A 24456-nucleotide genomic window follows, 5' to 3' on the forward strand; every position below is an offset into this window, starting at 1 on the left:
TCCATACCTATATATCAAAGAGTTTGATGAGATTGTAGTGACCTTAGACTTCCATAATGTGTGGGACAACAACTTAAGATTAAAATTGTTCCCTTTCTCTTTGAAGGAGAAGGCTAAGTCATAGCTTAACTCCTTAAGACCAAGGTCGATTGGGACATGGGCTGAGATGACTTGGGAGTTCCTTAAAAAGTTACTCCCAGTTCATAAAACCAACACCCTTAGAAAGGCAATCATGAACTTCTCATAGAAAGAGGAAGAAATATTTTCCAATGCTGGGAAAGATTCAAGGAGATTTTAAATGCTTGCCCACATCATGGCTATGAAATTTGGCAGGTCATAAGCTATTTCTATCATGTACTGACTTTGCCCGTATGTCAATTCATAGAGATGATGTGCAATGGGGCATTGATGAATAAATATCCTGATGATGCATGAGACTATTTTGATATGTTTACTGAAAATGTATAGTCATGGGATACTTCATCCAAGCCCACAAACCCCAAATCAACCCAGTCCAAGGAGAATGGAGAAATTTATGTCTTAAGGGAGGAAGATGGCGTTAATGCCAAGGTGGCTCATGAGAAAGGTCGAGGCCATGGAACTGAAAAGAATAGAAATAGTCAAGCTCGACGAGACTGTTGAAATTGTCAATGATATCTGTACTAGTAACATACACTTGACACAAGAGTGTCCTACAATTCCTACTTTCTAAGAGTTGTTACATGAGCAATCCAATGCTATGAATAATTATCAAAGGCCTAGCGCTCTCATATCAAACACATACAATTTTAGTTGACGGAACTACTCGAACTTTAGCTGGAGAAATGAACAAATGGCTAATACAGAGAAAAATCTTCAAGGAGCTCTCCCTTCACTCTTTAGTCCATTATTAAATCAGAAAAGAACCTAAGAGGATCCGGTTAAAAAAATTTATCCATAATCAAGAGCAGTTCAATCAAAATAAGTTGCAAGCATTCCAGGATATTAAAATATCATTGGGAGTATTTGCATCATCCATTCAACTTGCTATTGGGGAGAAATGGACTCTTCCAACCCAACCTTTACCTAACCCAAAACCACAATGCGAGATAAGTGACCCAAGCTCTTCGAATCAGTATGTGGAGTAAGCAAAGTTCATCACCACTCTTAGAAGTGGAAAAACAATTCACAAGAACATCCCGATGAGGACTAAGAAGCCTAACAACTTGGAAGAATCTGAGTGGAATGATGGGCTTAGCAATATTACACATGGGAAGGAACTGAAAAAATGGATACAAGCCGATTGCCCCATTCCCACAAAGGTTGATCTCATCAAAACCTTTGCCAAATACTAAGGATATCTTAAAGGTTTTAAAATAGGTGAAAACCAACATCCCTATATTGGATACTATAAAACAAATTTCATCATATGCCAAGTTCCTGAAAGATCTATGTATGACCAAGAGATAACACAATATCTAGAAAAAAATATTTTTGACAGAAAAAGTGAGTGCCATCCTCAAACAAGATGTGCCTCAAAAATACAAAGATCCCGACAGCCTAACCATCTCTTGTATGATTGGGAACCACTGGATTAAACATGCACTATTTGATTTGAGAGCAAGCGTAAATCTAATCCCATACTTGGTCTTTGAGCATCTTAGCCTAGGAGAATTAAAACCTACCAGGACCATACTTCAACTTGCTGATCATTTGGTTCGTATACCAAGAGGGATGATAGAGGATGTGCTAGTCCAAGTCAAAAAATTCTACTATCCAGTAGATTTTATTGTGTTGGATACTCAACTTGTCATCGATGCTAGCACTCAAATTCCTATCATCCTTGGCCGACCATACCTAGTCATATTAAACACCATAGTCAATTGTAAGAATGAGATTATGAAACTATCCTTTGGAAACATGACACTTGAGCTGAACGTGTTTAACATATGCAAACAACAGGAGGATAGTGATAATGTCCACAAGATAAACTTGATAGATTCATTTATGGAAGATAAGTCACTTTTGACTTTATACTTCGACGCCCTAGAGATGTGCTTGGATCACTGTAACCCTCCATACTTTCTAACACTCGGGTGTTACTGTGTAATCCAACCTAATTGAATGTTACCCTGAACTAGGCTAAAAACCCTAAGAATCATCAACGGTTACCTCTAGAATTTGATCTGACATTTAGGTTATCCAGGATAGACACTCTAATTTGAGAGCCATGGTCTAGCTAAGCTATTGGTCGGCCTTACTGTCAGACGAGTAGGCAATCATAAATTATTGGACTTAAAGGTTAAGTTAGATTCCTTTAGAGATCACTGTGAACCCCTAAGACCATTCTAGTTCAAGCTTGAGAACAATCTAACCATTAGGTTATAAATGCAATTGTCAAAAGTTCCCTAAACTAGTACGGGAAACGTTGAGTGCGCTTAGGATCAACCTTGAAATTATCTGATCATTAGGTTGACCATCCAATTGAGAATGCATAATATGTAATAATTATTAAGTATATATATATATATATATATATATATATATATATATATATATATATATATTCTGTAATCTAACTAGTTAATAATAAATAAAATAATATAGCATAAATGTGTACACTATGAGATGTTATACGCTTTATAAATATTTAAAATTTCATATTAAAATGGGAAGTAACTATGATCCATACTATATTTATACACGTGTAACCTCATTAATATAAATTACGAATTATAGAATTTATATTACAAAATATACTAGAAAAATTTATAATAAATAACATATTTCAAACAATTTATATAAAACTATGACATAACACAAATAATGTACAAATAATATACATAAACCCTTGCTTACTAATATTCATATAATTTATATATTAACTATTTGTGATAATATAAATTATATATGACAAAATATATAAATGATAATAATAATAATAATATAAAATCATGAGACAGATAGTCCTAATAACCTACAGAGCAGGACCCACAACAGAAAACACATGCATATGTGAGAATGATAATAATAGTAGTAATAAAATTAATATTAATAGAAATATTTGGATTAATGATATGTTATGGTGGTCTTGAACATACATGTGACCCATTAACACCCTTTTAACCGTTGATGTTCAATATCAGGAAGATCCGACCATTAGATTAGCGGGAAATCCATAAATAGGGCCGAATCAAGTTGTGGACCACACCTAGGCATTGGATCTGCTTGATATTTGATCAAGGACACTTATTGGGGCCTTCAAAGTGGAATGGATGGAGTGGATTTCCTACAAACATCACGATAGGCCCCACGAATGCGTTGAATGTGTACCTGGAGTGGTGCACTCGCCGTGCACCATACTAGCTGAGCAGTCAAAGATCCTTTGACCGACCTTTCTCTTAAAAGAGAAAGTCTCTCTCTCTCTGGTTTTCAACAGCAGGACGGACGGACGTCCATTTGGAACGTCCATGGCCCACCCTGATCACCCAAATGGGAGATCCGAACCATCAATCTTGTGCGTAGAAAGGTCCTGACCAAAACCAAACCTCTCCCGCACGCAAAAACACGGGTACATGCACACGGTTCTTGACACAAATAGGCCCTACAAACACATTGTTTCCAAAAACAAACTGTTTTGACAGGCCAGCTGGCACGATCTACGTGAGCTGCTCTTTCTCCATCCCGACCGTCCATCCTAAAGTAATCCTAGCCCTTCAGGGCTAGGTTTTTAGAAAAGAAAGGGAAAGAAAGAGAGAGTGTCGGCCGTTTCCTCCTACCATCGAACCCGCCAAGCAAACCTCCATGGAGCTTCAAACTCCCCATTCCACAAGCTCCTCTACGACCGTTCAAATCATCTGACGCCTTCAGATTGAAGGAAAATCCAGCGGATGGCGACCCGCCATTGGAGCTGGAGCTTCTTCTCGAAGAGCACCACCTCTCCTTCGCCGCATCTGCTGAGATGTCGGCGAGTCGGAATCGAGTTTGACCAGTCCAGTTCGAACCTCGAGTTTGCAGGTGATGTCAAAAATGAAAAAGAAAGAAAAGAAGGAAGAAGACGGTGGAAAGAGGAGAACGGTGAGGGTAAGACGACCCGAGACATGCCGCACTGGTCCGTTGCCCGAGTTGCGGCTTACTGGCTCATTGTGTGCGAGTTCTCTGGCAGTGCTGAGGCTAGAGGGATAAACAACAAGGGTGAGAGAGGAAGAGAAAGCAAGAGGGAGCAGGTGTGGGGCGGTGCTGCACTCCCACAGTGCATTGCTGCTGCCGCACTGTGTTGGACCAACTCAACAATTGAGTTTCGGTCCGACCGAGTCGCCAGACCGAGTCCAACCATCGGACCCAGTGGGAAACTGAGAGAGAGAGAAGAAAAGAAAAAAAAAATAGGGAGAAGAAGAATAGACAGAGGAGAGAGAGGGAGGAGATGGAGTCAACTCGGTTCCGACCGAGTCGACTCACTGAGTCGAGGGCTGACCCGAATCCCCAACCATTTTGGGACCTTGCTCAGCCAGCAACCTTGCTGGACATGTTAGAAAGAAAGGAAGTAAAGAAAAGGGAGAGAGATAAGAAGAAGAAGAAAGAGAAGAACTAGAGAGAAGGAGGCCGAGTTAACTCGGCTGGGACCGAGTCCAGCTAGGCACGGGTCCAATCCAGGTATGGCTGGACATTCCAGCAGAAAGAAAGAGAGAAGGAGAAGAAAGAGAGTAGATGGGGAGGTGGTGTCGGACTGTGTTAACTCGGATCGAACTGAGTCAACTAATGTAAGTCAGTTTTCTCTCCCAAAGTCAATCATTTGATTTATTATTATATTAGTGTTACTATAGCTATTGTGATTATTAATCATGTTTAGCCGTTAGTGGGTTATGTGAGCTAGTATTAGTCATTATAAACAAATTACAACCATTAGACTATAGGTATTAGCATTTATTTTCCGTTCCTAGATGTTATCATTGATAATGGATTATAACACTAAGGTTAATAAATACTTTATAATTACTAAATTAACATTAATTGCACACCAACTAGGATTTAAACCCTAAAATCAAGCCTAGACCTAAACTCTAGGATAAAATCCTAAGCCTAAGTAACCTAAACCCTAGGTCTATACTTTAAACATATATGATGAGACCATAGTACCTATTATCATTACAAAATTCATTATTATGACTATATTACCATTCTTCCTTACGGGGTTAGTATAATTCTTAATACGATTATTAATATTAGTACTTATTATATTATTGTTAATAAAATTATTATTATTATTACTTACATTATTTAAGAGATTATTAGTCATTATAAGGACATTAAATATTGTTGGTATATTTAAATATCAACTTATGAACCATCATTATTAATATGGATGAATTAAAACTCCTATCATGAATAGTATTTGGCCCACGGTACAATAATAATAATAATATTAATATTAATATTAATAATAATCTTAGAATCAAATCCTAGGATCTAAGCATTTAACTAAGTCGTAGGATGAAACCCTAAAACCTAGGTAATCCAAACCCTAAGTTAAGACCCTAACCCTAAATAGTGTGCAAGCTTGGATCTAATTGTACGACTCTACGATTGACGATAGAAATTGATTCCAAGGAAACACGCATTTCGTAGCAATGGTGCAAGCGATTCAAACATAAGGTGATGATTCTTCCCCTTGAGCTTTCCATTTTTCCATTAGCTTAAGCGATAGTTTTCATTTTAATTTCGATTGATAATTGTTATCTTCATGTTATAATCACATGCGTTAATTGTTGGAATTGAATTGCTATATTACATGCTTATTATTGATCATGCATATTTATTTCGTGTTTGTGGATTATTTGTGGATTGCTTATGGAACTTAAACTGGTACATCCATCGAAAACCCCCACCTATAAATGTACACCAACACTTGGGATATAACTTGACTGATACTTTTTATAATGGGCTTTCGATCTAGTGATTACTTGAATGATGGGTTAAACTGGATATTGATGTGGGCCTACCATCCATGGGTTTCTGAGTTTAAGTGGTTTTTAAGGATGGTCTTTTATCGCATATTTTTTATATTTACTCTATACGGCTTAGTGTTGATATTCGCCCTATGTGGCTTTGTTTCTGTATTTGCCCTATATGGGTTCGATGTTTTATTTTGTGTAACCATGCGATGGTAAGCCCCATATACTGAAATATGATTAGTCACTAGTTGAAAGGTTTCCATTAAACATCCTAAGGTGGTAGTCTCATGAGCTGGGAATGGTGGTATGAGACTTATGCCCGAGCTGTTGGCCTACGTTGGTGACGAGCCCCCATAATGACCTTGAGCTTATTTAAATTGGCTGATTGTAACTGGACTAATAATGGTTTGGCTAATCATGTATATATGGCACAGACTAGCGTCTATCGCTATCATACGTGATATACGTATTTTGTCAGAATGGATGAACATTCCTAGGTCGATGATTGCATGGGTGACGAGCCCAATGTTCGCATGGATGAGCATCCCTGGGGCGATAATTTGCATTCATGCATCCATACATCTAATAAGACAACATAATATATTGTTTTGTATGCCTTGTTTTTATAATCATACTTACCTAATGTGGTGGTGTGTAATTCTGAGGAGAATTCACACTAAGTTGACCACTCATCCATCAAATATATAATCGTATAGGTAGCACAAGTCGCTTAAGTGATTTTCAAGTTCAGACTGATGATGAGCCAGATACAAGTGTCAGGGATGCACGACTGTATTGCTAAAAGGAGCTGCGCAGTCTTGCAATTTATATTTATATGTTTTCTATTATTTTTCATGTATCAAATCATGTAAATCTTATACTTGTTAAATTTCAGAGACATTGGTTTGTATAAGTCATTATGACAACCTTTTGTATATTCTAAATGTAAATGAAAATTTTCCTTTATGCTAACTTATTCATTCTACACTTATCTTTTAACTCTGATAAAAGAAAAAAGATTATATATGGAATTTGGCTTTTTATATGTTAACACTCGGGTTTTTGGAAAACGGGTCATATACTCGGGTCTTGAAAACACGGGGCGTTACAGTCACTCCACTTATTTGGATGATGACATGATTAAGGAGATGAATGCCTTGTTTGATGATACGTCGGTACTTGAAACTAACTAGTGGAGACCCAAATTTGAAAGATTGCCCCAAACTGACTTAAAACCTTTATAGTCTAATGTCAAGGTAGCGAAACTTGACCTAAAACCATTGCTTGCTAATATTAAATATGCTTATTTGGGTCAAGATGAGACATTCAGTGATAATTTGTTCCCACTTAGATGAGGAATAAGAGAGTATGTTGATTTCTATTCTTAAAGAACATAAAAGAGCCCTTGGATGGACAATTGCAGACCTCAAGAGAATCGATCCTTTAATTTATACTCACCATATTCACCTCGAAGATGATGTAAAAATGTCCAGACAACTGCAATGTCGTTTAAATCCAAACATGAAAGAAGTGGTTAAGGCCGATGTATTAAAGCTATTGGATGTGGGTATTATATACTCAATATCCAATAGTAAATGGGTGAGTCAAATTCAGGTGTACTTGAGAAGTATGAGATCACCATCATAACCAATGTGGATAATGAACTCATGCCAACTAGAGTCACCATTGGTTGGAGAATATGCATTAACCACCGAAAATTAAATATTGTCATAACAAAAGACCACTTTCCTTTGCCCTTTGTTGATTAGATCTTAGAAAGGTTAGCAGGTCATTCTTATTACTGCTTCCTTGACGGGTATTCGAGCTACAACCAATTAGAGATAGCCTTTGAAGACCAAGAAAAGCTATATTCACATGTCCTTTTGGTACTTTTGCATACTGAAAGATGTCATTCGAACTGTGTATGCCCTTGCCACATTCCAACAATGCATGTTAAGCATTTTTTCGGACATGCGGGGGCAATTTTTAGAGGTCTGTATGGATGATTTCTCTATCTTTAGTGCATCCTTCAGCGAATGCCATGAACACTTGAAATTAGTGCTGAAGAAATGTGAACAAAAAAACCTGGTGCGGAATTAGGAGAAATACCATTACATGGTTTAGAAAGGGATAGTCCTAGGACACATTATATCGTCAAATGGAATTGAAGTAGATAAAGTTGAAATTGACTTAATCTCTAACCTACCTCCACCCAAGAGTGTACGCAACGTGCGATCCTTTTTAAGACATGTTGAATTATATCAAAGGTTTATTGTTGAGATTCAAATATTGTATATTTATCCTTTCTACTGCATTAACTTTCCTTACATTTAAGTGTTAATTCAATATAATTACATATGTTTTTGTCACGTGAGGTGATTTTGGACCTAAAGATGAATATGCGTTTGAAAGATGGATTTAAAGATCAAAGAAAACACCGAAGAATTGCATATTTAAAGGACATTAATGAAGAATTCACATGCCAAAGATCCAAGAAAACCAAGGACAAATGATGGAGAAAAGATTGGCTAAATCGTAAAGTCTATTAACAGAAAAAACATACTGTTCAGTCCCACATAAGGTTGGTTCGGTTCAACCGAAAGTGCATAAAATAGTCCAACAAAAAATAATGATTTTCATAGTTAATTTGGCTCAACACTTAGGTGTGACCGAAGCTAGGTTCAGTGCCACCGAAGGTCCATTTGGTGTGACCTAAGGGAGACTGAGACTTTAGACAAATATTGGAAAATTCTGAATGCAACCGATAATAAATTTGGTGTGACCAAAGGCTGTAGCCGAAGCGTAACAAAAGTGCATAAATTGAAGTCGATTTCAAGTCAGTGCGGATTTTTCATATTCAAATGGATGTTTTAGGCCTTCCGAAGTACGAATTAGGGTTTGGGAGAAAGACCTAGGGGTGGCGGAGCTTCCATGGAGCCGTTATTTTTCTTCTTTTCCTCAATTTTAGTTTGTTCTTTCTAGTTTTTCTTTAATTTTTTCTTCTAAGATGTTAGCCATATTAAGCTAATCTCTTAGCTAAGGCTAATGGATGAAGCTTATAATTCAATTGCATTATTTAGTTTATTTGATTCAATAACATTATTTTAAATGATGAGATTAGATTGATTTGATTGGGATTTACTTTAAAATTATTAAGTTGTTTATTTTTAAATTTGTTGTGCGCTCCGAGTATAATGAATGCTTTGATTTAACAATTGTTTAGCTTGAATTAGAGAATGAATCAATCTGTATAATTGATTGATTTACTATCGTCTCTAGGTGCATTAGACACTTTTAATTCCTTACGATTGATGTCTGAGTGCTTCATGACAGAATTGATTAATTGAATTCATATTCTTATAGATGTTTATTAATGGTTTAACAAAATTGTCTTTCGATTGGATAAGATGGGACTTCAATTCCAATTGAAATGTACATTGAATATTGTGATTGCTATGAATAAGTTCTTAGATCATTAGTCTTTTATTTATTTATTGTTTTAAAATCCTTTCCTTTATCGCTGGATTAAAAACCCAGACAAACCATTAGACTTAGATTAGCTCTAGGCCATGTTCCCTATTCCTTGTGGATTCGACCTCGGTGTCACAGAATTATTACTATATCACTACCTTACACTTGGGGTTGTCAACCCTTGGGTTCGATCATTTATAAATGACTTTAGTATCATCTCTCATCCTTTGTGTAACCTTCTGAAAAAGAAAACTCCCTTTGAGTAGAGCAAAAAATGTTAAAAAGCTTTTGTCAAATTCAATAGCATGTTGACTAACACTCCCATCACGTAAACACATGATTAGAGTTTACATTTTAAAATCACGTGTGATGCAAGTGATTATTCAATTGGGGCAGTGCTAGGCTAGAGAAAAGAGAAGAAGCCCTATGTTATTTACTATGCGAGTAGAGCTCTAAACCCTGCCCAGGTGTACTACTCTACTATGAAAAAATGAATTCCTAGCTGTAGTATTCTCTTTAGATAGGTTTAGGTCCTAGTTGATAGGATCCAAGATCATTATATTTACTGACCATGTGGCACTGAAGTATCTTCTTTCTAAAAACGATGGTAAGTCTCATTTGTTAAGATGGATCCTTCTATTCCAAGAACTCAACCTTAAAATACGAGATAAGAAACGAGTAAAAAATGTAGTGGCTGACCATCTCTCTCGGTTTATTCTATTTGATTTTATGAAGACGACACCTATTAATAACATATTTCTTGATGAACATCTTTTTAACGACCCTTAATTAACTTGGTACGCTAATATTGCCAATTATCTTCACATATACAATTCTTACTCATTGGACTATGCAAGTAGGAAGAAATTCTCTATTAAGGTACGCAAGTTCTTTTGAAATGATCCATATCTTTTCAAATGTTACTAATATACAAAGTTGAAGTGGGCCACACTACAATGATGTTCACCATTGAAAATTGAATCCTTATTACAGCCCACTATGGTGTTTGTTTGTCATTCAGCCTGGTAGTAAGATCAAATAAATATGAATAAAGTTAAAACACAAAATTCTAATTCATCCAAAATTTTTATTGCTCCTAAAAGGTTTTCAATGGTAGACATCGACTCCCATTGTTTTTTGTTGTGGTCCATTTGAAACATGATTTGTTACGTTTAGGCTTCCGTAAAATGAGCTACCTAAATGTCACACCCCAGACTCGGTAACCAGGTTCACAAGGAACCCAATAGTTGGTTCTGGCCACGACAGCCTCCGTAGTGCCCCATTCTTGGCTCCTGAAGCAGGTTCCAATCCTAGAGTCCTACAAGGAGGATTTCCATGACAGTATAATCATTACTAATATGAGCATACCCAAGATCACAGCAAGTATATCTGAGAATAACAAAGGCACACATCACAAAATTCACTATGAATTTGAACTTTTACAAGTATCCATAAGGTCTAAAAGGACATACATAAGATGATAGAAAAAGGAAAGGAAGGTATGTAACACCGGGGTCCTCAAGCTCAACTCTACTACACGCTCTACCACTACGATGCCTGCTTAGGTTCTCCTGCATGCATCAATCATGCATAAGCTTATAGAATCTCAGAAGGTGGTGAAGGTGTGTGATAATAGTGCACAGAAGAATAATAGAAGATACAGGAAGAAAACATGATCAAAGCCAACACCACTAGCCTTACCAGGGTTGTCATGAACGCAAGAAGCTATACCAAGGCAGTACAATAATGCAGCAAACCATACCAAGGCTATATAATGCAATAAGTATTGTAATGCAATGAGTACTGTGATGCAATGAGTACTGAGTGCCATGCCAAGTGTAAGACTCGTATCCCAACCCGTACCGTTCCGTAGACTTCCGCGATTTTTTTCGGTTGAATTTCGGTAACCTTCGACCCTTAACCGATATTTGCGCGCGACTCTGCGTCACATGCCGTCAACCCGAGTCGACTTAACCCAAGACTTGTATCCTTGCGACCGCGCCATCGCCGCGGTTCCGATGCCGCGTCTTGCGCGTCGAGACGATACCCAAGCCAGGAGATGTGGGCCTATGTTCAGTTCGAGGAAAACGCCGCGCGTTACAAATCCCAAGAGAATCCATCACATCAAATGTCAAGTACACTCCCATCACTCACCATCACTCACACCCATCCCCAAGTACAACCACCCTCCCCAAAAGTCAATATTTTCTTATAACAAAGTACCTACTTACATCACTCACCATCCTTCTCTCCCATCATCTCTCTCTCTCTCTCTCTCTCTCTCATTTCTCCCAAGCTCCATGGGAGCAACTCACGTCCATGGTTTCCATGGGAGAGAGTAGTGTGGCCCACCTTTTTACCACCCGATCCCACCATCCTAAGCCCATCTCAACCATTGAAATTGTCCATTTGGGACTCTATCATGCATTGGCGGAAGAAGGAAGGAGAGATCTCGAGGTGGGTGATCTTGGATCTACATCTTTATCATTTTATTCTATTTTAGTTTTGTGATTTAAGGGCTCACATGTAGTGGGACCCACCTTGATGTGTGTTTTGTATTAAGAGGGGCCCATAGTGGCGGGACTCCTCCGTCATCACGATCTCTCTAATTCTCTCTTTCCTTCTCCCTCTCTTTCCCTATGAATAATGGCCCACCTTGATGGGTGTATCATCCATCACCGTCCATCCATTGGACAGGACCCACTGGATATGTGGATGCGTAAAACTCAAACATCAGCTTCCTTCAAAACTTGTGGGTCCACACGAGTAGACTCACATCAGTTGTATGTATTCCGTACACATGGGGCCTACCTTGTATCCTACCGTCCAACCGTTTGAAAATGGTGGACCCCGCCATGATGTATGTGTGCATCCAGCGTCCAGACATGGAAGGACGCTGGATGTTGGCTTTGCCAGGGAAAGTAAGATAATAAAATAAAATATAAATATATATTATGATATATATACTTACATATATGTATATGAGGTGTGGCCACGTGTGTGGAGCCTCACCATAATATATGTGTTTAGTAGTGCCGTACTGTCCTCGTGTGTGGACCCTACCATGATGCATATGTTATATCTATACCATCCGTCCATTTTTGATAGCCGAGGGACCCACACCACATGTACTGCGCGTGTAGAGGTGGGGCCCACATCGATGTATGCATTCTGTATCCACGCTGTCCGTTGGAGGGACGGTGGATCCCAGCAGCAAATATGCTGTACTACGACAGCAAGTTCTGTGGACGTGGTCCACGTGATGCTTATATTTCATCCACGCCCTCCATCTACAAGACCCACCATCATGCACGTGTGCAGAATCCATGCCGTCCATATGTGAGGGACGCACAGTGATGTAGGTGTTTTATCACCATGGTGTAGGCCAAACGTGTGTGAGACCCATATGACATATATGTCACATCCCGTCCGTCCACTTGGCTGTGTGCCAGCAGCTGCAGCTGCTGTTTTGACACAGCAAGCTCCGTGGGTCCCACCAGCAATTGACGTCACCAAGTTCTGTGGTCCCCATGAGATATGTTTTACATGTAAACCGTCCATCAATGACGGTGGGGCCCACTGACGCAGGTGTACTATCCACCGTCCATTCATCTAGACGGTTGGGCCCACTTTAATGTATGTGTTTCATTCACCGTCCATATTTGGAGGTTGTACAGCTAGTGGGCCACCATGATTTATGTATTTTATTAGCTCCGTCCATCTGTTGGACTGCTAGGCAGCAGCCCAGCAACAATTTACCTGTTGTGAGGGTCACCGTGATGCATGTGTTTCATGCAGGCCGTTCACCTACAGCCTGCAGGGCCCACCTTGATGTATTCACTTCATCCACACCGTCCGCTGGATTGGGACGGTGGGACTCACCTCGGATGTATGTGTCCTATACAAGCTGTCCATTTGTTTTGCCAGCATGGATACCCACCTTGAGTTGTGTTTTGATCCAAGCCGTTCATCTGTTTTGGCAGCAGGTGGGTCCCACCTTGATGTATTTACTCTATGTCCACTCCGTCCATCTATCCAGATCAGTGGGACCCACCATGATTTTTTTTTGAATTCATTAATGTCATCCACCCTTTTTTTTTAAAATCATGCCGGCCATCTGCGAGATCCGCCGTGATTTATGTACTGTACATCTATGCCGTCCATCTAGTTTTCCATGTAATTTTAAGGACTGGCTCACCTTGATTGTACATATTCTATAGACACGCCGTCTATCCATTTTGATGGACGTATGGTCCACCTTGAGGCAAGTGTTTTAGCCACGCCGTACAGTCCAGCTAGGACGTGGACCCCACCATGATGTATGTGTATTACACACACTGTCCATTTATTTTAGGCCATAGACCTCATTACCTTGAGAGGCTCACTTGAGGTGTATGAGCCCCATTGGTGCGGCCCATTGATGCGACCCCTTGTTATATTTGAGGCCCATGGGTTGTGGCCCGTTGTGATGTATTTGAGGCCCATGGGCAAGGCCTGATGTGATGTGATTATGACCCATATGATGAGGCCCATTAAGATGTATCTTCGGCCCATGAAATGCGGCCCACTTGATGTATGAAACCCTTGTGTGAGGCCATGGGCCCATTATATGTTTGGTTCCATGTGGGGCCATTCCTTGGAAACAATGTTGGTTAAACGTCCACATTGATGGTCAATAATGGTTGAATGTCCATATTGTGACCTTCCCTTAGGCCTTGTTAGGCCCATTCTCATCGAGGCCGATTTCGATTATCGGGGTCGTGACCGATTTGTCGATTTTGATTATCGATCGATCTCGATTGTCGTGATCGATTTGCCGATTCTGATTATCGATCTATCCCGATTTGCCGACTCTGATTATCGATCAATCCCGATTGTCGTGACCGATTTGCCGATTCTGATTATCGATCGATCCCGATTGTCGTGACCGATTTGCCAATTCTGATTATCGATTGATCCGATTGTCGTGAGCGATTTGCCGACTTTGATTATCAATCGATCTCGATTGTCATGATCGATTTGTCGATTTTGATTATCGATCGATCTGATTGTCGTGATCTATTTACCGATTCTGATTATCGGTCGACCCGATTGTCGTGACCGATTTGCCGACTTTGATTATCGATCGATCCCGATTGTCGTGACCGATTTGTCGATTTTGATTATCGATCGACCCGATTGTCGTAACCGATTTACCGATTTGGATTATCGATCGATCTCGATTGTCGTGATCGATTTGCCGATTCTGATTATCGATCGATCCCGATTTGTCGACTCTGGTTATCGATCGATCCCGATTGTCGTGGCCGATTTGCCGACTTTGATTATCAATTAATCCCAATTGTTGTGATCGATTTGTCGATTTTGGTTATCGATCAATCCGATTGTCATGACCGATTTGTCGATTTTGATTATCGATCGACTCGATTGTCGTGACCGATTTGCCGATTCTGATTATTGATCGATCTGATTGTCGTGACCGATTTACCGATTCTGATTATCGATCGATCCCGATTGTCGAAGCCGAGTATCGAAGCCGATTCCAATTGTCGAGGTCGATTGTATAAGCCGACTCCGATTGTTGAGGCCGATTCCAAGTGTCGATTCCGATCGTCGAGACCTATATGATGTATATGCGAACCGTAGTTGAGGCCTACTGTGATGTATTCATGGCCCATGGGCAAGGCCCAATGTGGTGTATTCGTGGCCTATGGGCAAGACCATTGTAATATGTATTAGGCTCATGATGTATGACGCATTTAATGTATTCGTGACCCATGTGTAGGGCCCACACGTCATATATTCGAAGCCTATGAGCAGGGCCCACCTGTTGTGTATATGTGGCCCTTGAGTAAAGCCCATGGTGTTGTATATTAGGTCCTTGTGTGAGGTCATGAGTCTACTATATATTAGGCTTTATGTGGGTCATTCCTTGAGGGCAATGCTGGTTAAATGTCCACATTGTCGAGATTGATTGTCGATGCTGGTCATTGATACCGATTATGAGTATGTGACTGCATAGCATCATGATACATGCCCATACGCATCATCTGCATGTTTGTTATGAGATGTGGTTGACCATTGCATATTTCATTAGGCAGATTGTTATGAGACTCCCTGATAGGAGGATGTTGTCTCACATGAGCGCACGGTATGCGTAGGGTTGATGCATGACTGGATTGTATGACTCATGCATCTTGCATTGTGTGCCCTAGCGACATCAGGGTTGTAGCCTCCACAGGCATATTGTGGGTGGCCAGATGGGGCACCGAAAATCTGTTTTACATGGGGTGCTATAGATATCCCTGGGTGAAAGTCCCTAAACCCTCTCGGTTCCAGAGGTTGCTCCAACGTCTAGACCGAGTGGATGCATGAGTGCATGAGGGCCATATACCGTTGGGCCGCTTCTCCCACTGTGTCGTGGTCGGTTGGAAGGGGGTACGGCCTTACCTGCCCGAGAGGAGGGGGCAATACTAGGTTGAGTCTGACCAGCTCGAGGAATGGGTCCGCTATTGAATAGCCAGGCCCGATATTGGCAGGCAGATAGTGAGGTCTCTTCCACTTACCTTGTTGCGCGCGATGGGGCGGCAATCTGGTTTGGAGTGTAATAGACCCCGGTGATTTCCCCAAAGAGGAACCGTACTGATATGTGGACTTATTGAGCAGGAATTGCATACTCATTTATTCATTCATTCACTATCCACTCGGGCTGATGGTGCGCAACTATTTGTTATGTGTACCTTCGCAATGACCAGGATTTCAGTTGGGGCGCGCGACTAACCTGAGATCAGGAGTTTACCACATCGAGTCTGACTATCCAAATTTAGGTATGGGACTGGTTTGGATAGAAGTCCCTTGTGATGGACCCCATAGCCTGCGATACTACGTACTATCATCCCGACTTCACACTCCAGCATGGTCATTCCATTCGCACCGCATATTGCATTACATCCGCGGCATATGGCGTTTTTTTTTGTTACCTATGTTTCTGTATTTATATAGTTTAGATACGGCATCTGATATTTGACTCTTTATGACTCCTCATTTGTATAGTTGATCTGTACCGCGTATTCTGATATTGTTTCTCATTGTATAGTTGATTTGTACCGCGCATTCTGATATTGTTCCTCATTTGTATAGTTGATCTGTACCGCGTATTCTGATATTGTTTCTCATTGTATAGTTGATTTGTACCACGCATTCTGATATTGTTCCTCATTTGTATAGTTGATCTGTATTGCGTATTCTGATATTGTTTGACTCTCAGTATTTCCGCTTACTCTGATTACTCTGATATTGCTTACTTGGCACTTACCTTGTGCACACACTTTCACCACCCTCTAAGCTTTCTATAAGCTTATGCACGATAGATGCGTACAGGTGCTATTAGGTTGCAGCAACGTTGAGCTTGGAGCGTGCAGTTGTCTTCTGGAGCTTTGATTTCGATTTATGTATTTCCCTTTCAGCATTGTACTCAAATGATTATATTAGTGGATATGTGATGATGATGTTGCTTTTGTGAATTGAGTAATCTTATGGTTATGCTTATTATGAGTTAAATGTAAATAATAAATAAAAAAAATCCTCCTTGTAGGATCCCAAGATTGAAATCTGGTGTATGGACGCTAGGAGCCGAGAATGGGGTACTACAAAGGCTGTCAGCACCGGACTCGGCGATCGTGATTCCTGTGAATTCGATTTCTGGGTTTGGGGCGTGACACCAAGGCTTAACATGAATACCATGCAATATGAGGCTTACACAGTCAATGCAAATGCAATATGAAGTAATGTCAGTGCTCATATCTAATCCATATATCAAGTATATTTCTATCATAAGGAAATCACCGGGGTCCATTACACTGCTGGATGACTACCGCTCTACAAACCCCGCACAGTCAAACGAGTGTAAGAGACCTCACTACCCGCCTGTGGATAGTCAATCACTAGTAAGGCCTGACGGTAGCGGACCCATTCACAAGCTAGTCAGACTCAGCCTAGCAATGCCTCCTTACATCAGATGAGTAAGGCCACACCCCTATCCAACCGACTACACGATAGTGGGAGTCGCGGCCTAACGGTATAAGGCCCTTGTGCACTCACATATTCCACCCGGTCATGGCGTTGGAACAAATCCTTGGTACTACGGAAGTTTTAAAAATTTCACGCATGGGCATCCTATGCACCCGGTATACTCAAGTAACATTTTTAGTGTCCAACATGGCCATCCACAATGGAATTTTAAAAATTTCACCCATGGGCATCCTATGCACCCAGTATGCCCAAGTAACATTTTCAGTGTCTAAACATGGTCATCCACGATGTATTTGTGGAGGCTACAACCCTGATAAAGCAAGAGCGATAATGCTCATATGTTACACAATGCTAGATGCATGAATCACATAATCAACCATGCATCAATTCCAAGCATCCAACGTGCTCAAGAGGGAATACTACGTTCCTCCGAGAAGGTAACATGCAATGCCCAATGGCACAACATGACGACATACACACACAGTGTCAATCAAGCGTACAATGATGTACATAGGTCATGAGGATGAATTTAATCACACTATATGGCGATATAAAATGTATATTAAATTCCTCCTATCCAAGAAGGAAGCAAGACTAGGTACTTAAACAATATCCTTAAGGAATCCAACTTCTAGTGGGGGCCCATTTACCTGGGGTAACCCACGAGGCTAAGTATACAAGCTACGGGTCTAAGTAATATATAAATGAGTCTAGCAAGAGTCAAAGATGATTATCCAATCACTCTTAAATACAACCAGGCCTAGAGGGGTCCATAATGGGGGCATTTAACCGTCATTTTCCAAAAAGGAATATCAACCATGAACTATATGAGTAGAAGGCCCAAGGCTTACATTTAAGATAAAATAAAGGTAACCACATACATATATTCCTCATAATAGGCTATATAAAAAGATATAATACCACTTTTAACAACATGGGCTCCAAGAGGGGAATTAAGGCCCAAGGCTCAATTCTCAATAACCATAGAAACCATACATTAAGTTGGACTTGGTGGGCAACCCGCGTACACAATATACGGCCCAAAAAAATAAGTTTAATTTTGGATGAAATGGGCTCAACTACATCAGCCCAATAACTAGCTATTTAAGTGGGCAACCAAGGGGCCCAATACTATCCTTATCTCAGCCCACAAGTCCATCAAAATAGTGGAAGTTGGCCCAATATATGGTTGGGCCAAGCTGAGACATCCAACCCACTCTAGGCCCATGGGATGCCCCAAAAATCTGATCTAAGATGAGGTCCTCATGTGATCACTAAAGGTGACCCAAAAAAATGCACTGATTAAGCCCAAAGATTATAAGAAAATATAAGCATGTAACACGACACAAGTTCTCAATATAGTGGGCCCCATAGCCAAATAAAGTTTTAACCATAAAATTGTACATCTAAGGCCATTTGACGAACTTTTAGCCCGTTTTGACTTCCTAGACCTGTTAAGATCCAGAAATTAGTTAATTATGTGGAAATAACCTCATGAAGGCCAACTATATGCACTGTTGGACCCCACCAGATGGAGAGTGTGTATAAATCATGAAAAGGTTAAGTGGGCTTGTTACTGGATTGTGAGTCCAATAACAACCCAAGGCAGAGAGTGCTTCCATGATCGAGCGATCCAAGGCTTGAATGGCCTGGACCATCATACGTTGAGGTAAGCTCCACATACATCTATATTTAGCCTCAAATAAACGGCCCAGGCTCTATGGTGGGTAGGGCTGTACACGAACCGGGCTAGCCCAGTTAACTCGCTCGACTCGGCCCGAAAAAGATCGACTCGGCCCGACCCGGAATTGAGTTTGGGTCAGGACGGGCCATTTTTTCAGCCCGAAACTGAGTTTGGGCTGGGTTCGAATAGCTCCCAGTTCGGCCCGACTCGGCCCGACCCGAGTAGTGTGTGTGTGTGTGTGTGTGTGTGTGTGTGTGTGTGTGTATTCTCTCAAAACCCTACCCTACCTGTCACGCCCCAAACTCGGAGACCGGGCTCACAAAATTCCCGATCGCCGAATCTGGCGCCGACAGCCTCCGTAGAACCCCATTCTCGGCTCCCAGCGCCCATTCGCCAGATTCCGATCCTGGGATGCTACAAGGAGGATTTTCAACATTAGTTTAATTCGTAATAAGCATAACCAAAGGCATAACCCACACACAACAACCAAAAACTCCATCACATTTCCACTATAATCAAAAACTTTACAAGTACAATGAGCATAAGGGAAATACAATGAAGATGAACAAAACTCCAAAAATGATCTGCCACGCGCCTAAGCCTCAGCGCTGTTGCGATCCAACGTCACCTGCACGCAACAGTCGTGCATAAGCTTATAGAAAGCTTAGAGGGTGGTGAAAGTGTATGCTCAAGGTGGTAATGCAGCTATACAGTATCAGAGTAATGCGGAACAAGCTGATGAATGCCAAGAATACTATAGCCGTACCAAGGCCATGCGGTGCAAGAAATGATGTCGACCATACCAAGGCCATGCAATGCGAAATGCAAGTCAAGCATACAAATCCTCGTCTAAGTCCACATGTCAATACGGCTCAAATCTGGAATATCACCAGGGTCTAGTACACTCCAAGCCAGATTGCCGCCCCATCGCGCGCAATAAGGTGAGTGGAAAAGACCTCACTATCCGCCTGCCAATATCGGGCTCGGCTCGTCAATAGCGGACCCATTCCTCGAGCTGGTCAGACTCAGCCTAGCATTGCCCCCTACTCTCGGGCGGGTAAGGCCGCACCCCCTTCCAACCGACCACGACACAGTGGAAAGCGCAACCGTCTGGTAATCGGCACTCAGCGCTCATGCATCCACTCGGTCTAGACGATGGAGCAACCTCCTGGTACCATAAGGGTTTAGGGACTTTCACCCAGGGATATCTATCGCACCCCATGTAGAACGTTTTCGGTATCCAATCCCGCCAACCACGATACGTCTATGGAGGCCACGGCCTGATGTCGCTAGGGCGTATACTAACCATATCACTCAATGCGAATGCATGAATCGCACTATCCAGTCATGCAGCAATCCTGCGCGTATCGTGCGCTCATGTAGGGCAACACCCCTGTACGGGAGCCCCTAAACCATCTGCCCGAAGGCATATGCTATGATCAGGCATTTCTCATATCAAGCATACGTATGATGCATATGATTATGAATCATGGAATTAAACATGCTATATAGGATGGATGACGTGCATAACGAAGGTGGGCCTAGACGACTTGCACATAACACGCATGGGCCCGCCAATGGGCCCCAGGGAAAGGCATAATGCGGACATTTAACCAACATTATACTTGCAATGTGGACGTCAAACCAACATTGCTCCCAAGGCACGACTGACATAAATCATGTCGGGATTGCACATTGCAATGGACCTTTGGTATATCCCATTGGGCCTTCAATACATCAAATGAGCCGTATCATATGGGCCTATATTCATTAAGCGGGCCGCACCAATGGGCCTTATGTACATTGCAATGGGCTATAACCCGTGGGCTTTAGAACGTATCAAATAGGCCTAAGCTTATGGGCCTTACACGTGTCAAATGAGCCTCGACAGTTGGGCTCCATATGTACATCAAATGGGCCTACTCACCTGGGCCTTATATGTATCAAATGGGCCTCGCCAATTGGGCCCCATGTGCACATCAAATGGGCCTCAACTCATTGGCCCCATTACATCTTAATGGGCCTCGACCCAGGGGCCCCTAATACATTAAATGGGCCTCGACCCATGGGCCTTATATATACATCAAAGTGGGCCTCAACCATGGGTCACAAGTACTGAGGTGGGCCTCCCACCATCAATAAATTATATATAATATAATATACACACACACACACACACACACACACACACATATATATATATATATATATATATGTAACATATAATATTATAATATATATATATATATACATATAACATATATTATATATGATATAATATTATATATAAATATATATACACACACCAGCCCACACACGCACCCACACACACGCACACACACACACACACACAGTGAGCTCCACCGTTCAGGCGGACGGTGGAGATAAAACACATACATCTGTGTGGGCTCCATGTGGGGCCCACCATAATGTTTATATTTCATCCAACCCGTTGATGAGGTTCCATGGGCCCAGATGAAGGGTGAAAACAAATTTCACCCTGATCCAAAACTTCTGCGGGCCCGAAAAGGGTTTCAAAGGTAGGGGCTCATTCCAACTGTTTCCTACGGTGTGGGCCACCTGAGTTTTAGATTAAGCTGATTTTTGGGGTGAGCCCATGTCAGGGGGTGGCCCACCCTATGAACGGCTTAGATGGTATATAAACATCAAGGTGGGGCCCACTGCCACACCGTGGGTGGTCAGACTTGGACCCGTCCGCTGCGAGGCGCTGGCGCGCACGCCAGTGTTTATATTTTTTAAATTTCTTTCTTGAGGTTTTTCACGGTGGGGCCCACGTCCGATAATCCACTCTGTCCAATGGCCCCATGGCCTCCCACAAGCAAAACAAGCCCAATATTGGGCATATTTAGATGTCTATAATCAATAGGTGATGTTTCGATGGCAAGCGCACTGTTTGCCATGTTATGGCCCGCCTGGAAGTCTGATTGGTCCCATCTTCTGGCTCAACGCCTAAAATAGTCTTGAAAAAGGAATGGACGGCATGGATTTAATACATACATCAAGGTGGGGCCTACATAAACGGACCACCCCAAAACTTTGGAAAAGTTGATATTTGTGTTTTCTTTCCAGCAACGTCCAGCGTCCCTGGACACTGGACTTTCCATTTACATAGGAGGTGGGCCCTGCTTAGGTGGGCCATCAGGGGATGGATGGCAGGGTACTACATATATAAAGTGGGCCCCACTGCAAATGGTTTGGATAAAATGCCTACCTCATGGAGGGGTCCATTCAAGTGGGCCATACAATCTCATTATCATCACCCAAAAAAAATAAAATAAAATATAAAAAGGAGAGAGATAGAGAGTGATGCCCGCGTGATGGAGGGACCCCGGCACTATGGGCCCTCCCTTGCACTAAATCATACATCAAGTGGATCCCATTGCATGTGGGGTCCATGGAATTGAAATCCAACGGTGGAGATCCTTTCTCCACTAAAATAAATGGTCTAGATGACCTTAAGCATACAAGGAAATAAACATCATGATGGGGTCCATGGAGAATGGCCCCATCATGGAATGATCATGATGATCCAAGTGGCCATCGGCCACATCTTAGGGTCCAAAGTGAGATCCAAACCATTGATCGGTTGGCCTCACTTGGCCCATCTTAAAAATATCAAAAATCTACCCTATCAAGGCACCCACCACTTGATCTTCTTGCTCCCTTGGCTTCCTTAGCTCCTTGAGCTCCTCTTTGATGGAGGAAGATGAGAAATGGATGGTTGAGATGAGAGATGAAGGGGTAGGAAATGGGCCACACTTGAAACTTGGGAGAAAAATGGGAGAGGGTCTCATACGTATGGATTTTTGTTGCTTGGAAAAGTATGAAATGAGAAAGAGACTTGTAAGGGAGAGAGAGAGAGGGAGTGATGGGTGATGGAGTGATGGATGGGAGAGAGGGATGGGGGTGTAAGAGATTTTTGACTTTTTTGGCAAAAGTTGTAAGAGAGGTATGGGTTTGTGTAAGAACTTTTGACTTTGGGGCTTGCTTGGGAAAGGGTGAAAAGTGATGTGTACTTGACATGATGGGATTGATGGGATTGATTGATTGATGTGACACCTCGTAGAGATTCTCTCGAGATTCGCACGCGCGGCGTTTCCTCGCACCGAACGCTGGCCCACATCTCCCAACCAGAGCATCGCATCAGCGCGCGAGTCGCGGCATCGGAACCGCGGCGACGACGCGGTCGCTAAGGTATAAGCCCTGGGTTGAGTCGACTCGGGTTGACGGCACGAGAATCCAGGTCGCGCGCAGATACCGGCTAAGGGTCGAAGGTTGCCGGAATTCGACCGGGAAGACCGCAGAAGCCTATGGAATGGTACGGTCTAGGATACGGGGCTCACACTACCCATCCCTTTCCCCTTTCCCCTTTCCCCTTTTAAGATCGCCCGACCCCAGCAAGCCCTGCCCGACCCCACCAAACCCTGCTCCCTCTCTCCCTGCACGATGCCCCGACCCCACCAAACCTCTTTAATCTCTCTCTCTCTCTCGTCTCTAATCTCTCTCTCTCTCTCTCTCTCTCTCTCTCTCTCTCTCGTCCGACCAGCGGGTGGACGCTGTCCGACCACAGTTCGGCGCCCCCCTCAGCCTCTCACCTCTCTAATCTCTCTCTCTCTCTCTCTCGTCCGACTAGTGGGCGACGCTGTCCGACTACAGTCCAGTGCCCCACTTGACACTCTCACCTCTCTAATCTCACTCTCTCTCTCTCTCTCTCGTCCGTCCGACCACGGTATGATTTTTTTTTTCTCTCTCTCTTAAATGGTTGTACAGGCACCGTTCACCTGAGGTGAGATCGGAATTAGAAAGAGGCTTTGCATGCCTGAAAATACACATTATTGGACCACTCATCCAGTGAGTTCCAACATGCATGGATCATTGTGCAAAGATTGATTGGATGAGAAGTTCCTAATTATCTACGTAAACTCGAAACTGATTCCTCGTGCATTGTTGTCAAATTTTCCATGAGATGGAACAGCTTCAACCTCCCAACAATACCCTCTCACTTGCCCTGAGATTTCTATGTTTTTAGTCAAGAAAAGAGGAATTATCTGATGCTCTGGAAGAGGGTGATGGTTAATATGCACAATCTCAGAAATCGTATGTGTTGCTTGCATTGATTCAATTGTCAAAATTGCGAGACCCACCATGGATAGGTCATCATCCCAAAATTAGATTGCTTGAGATGTTATAAACTCTGATTATTGGATATTTTGCTTGCTCAGTTTTACCATTTCTTGTTTTTCGTTTTGATATCCACTAAATGTCTGTATACTGCCTAGCAAGACAAGTAGTTAGGAATTAGGTTTGAATCTATATACT

The 24456-nt window shown here is 41.9% G+C and overlaps 1 non-coding gene across 1 annotated transcript; it reads right to left on the minus strand.

Moving 5' to 3' along the window:
- Positions 1-214: 214 nt before the first annotated feature.
- Positions 215-320, minus strand: LOC131226461 (small nucleolar RNA R71). The gene has a single exon (XR_009161844.1). It is a non-coding gene; the product is annotated as a small nucleolar RNA R71 (small nucleolar RNA).
- Positions 321-24456: the final 24136 nt, after the last annotated feature.

This window comes from Magnolia sinica, chromosome 14 (genome assembly GCF_029962835.1).
Source record: "Magnolia sinica isolate HGM2019 chromosome 14, MsV1, whole genome shotgun sequence".
In the NCBI taxonomy this organism is placed as follows: domain Eukaryota; kingdom Viridiplantae; phylum Streptophyta; class Magnoliopsida; order Magnoliales; family Magnoliaceae; genus Magnolia; species Magnolia sinica.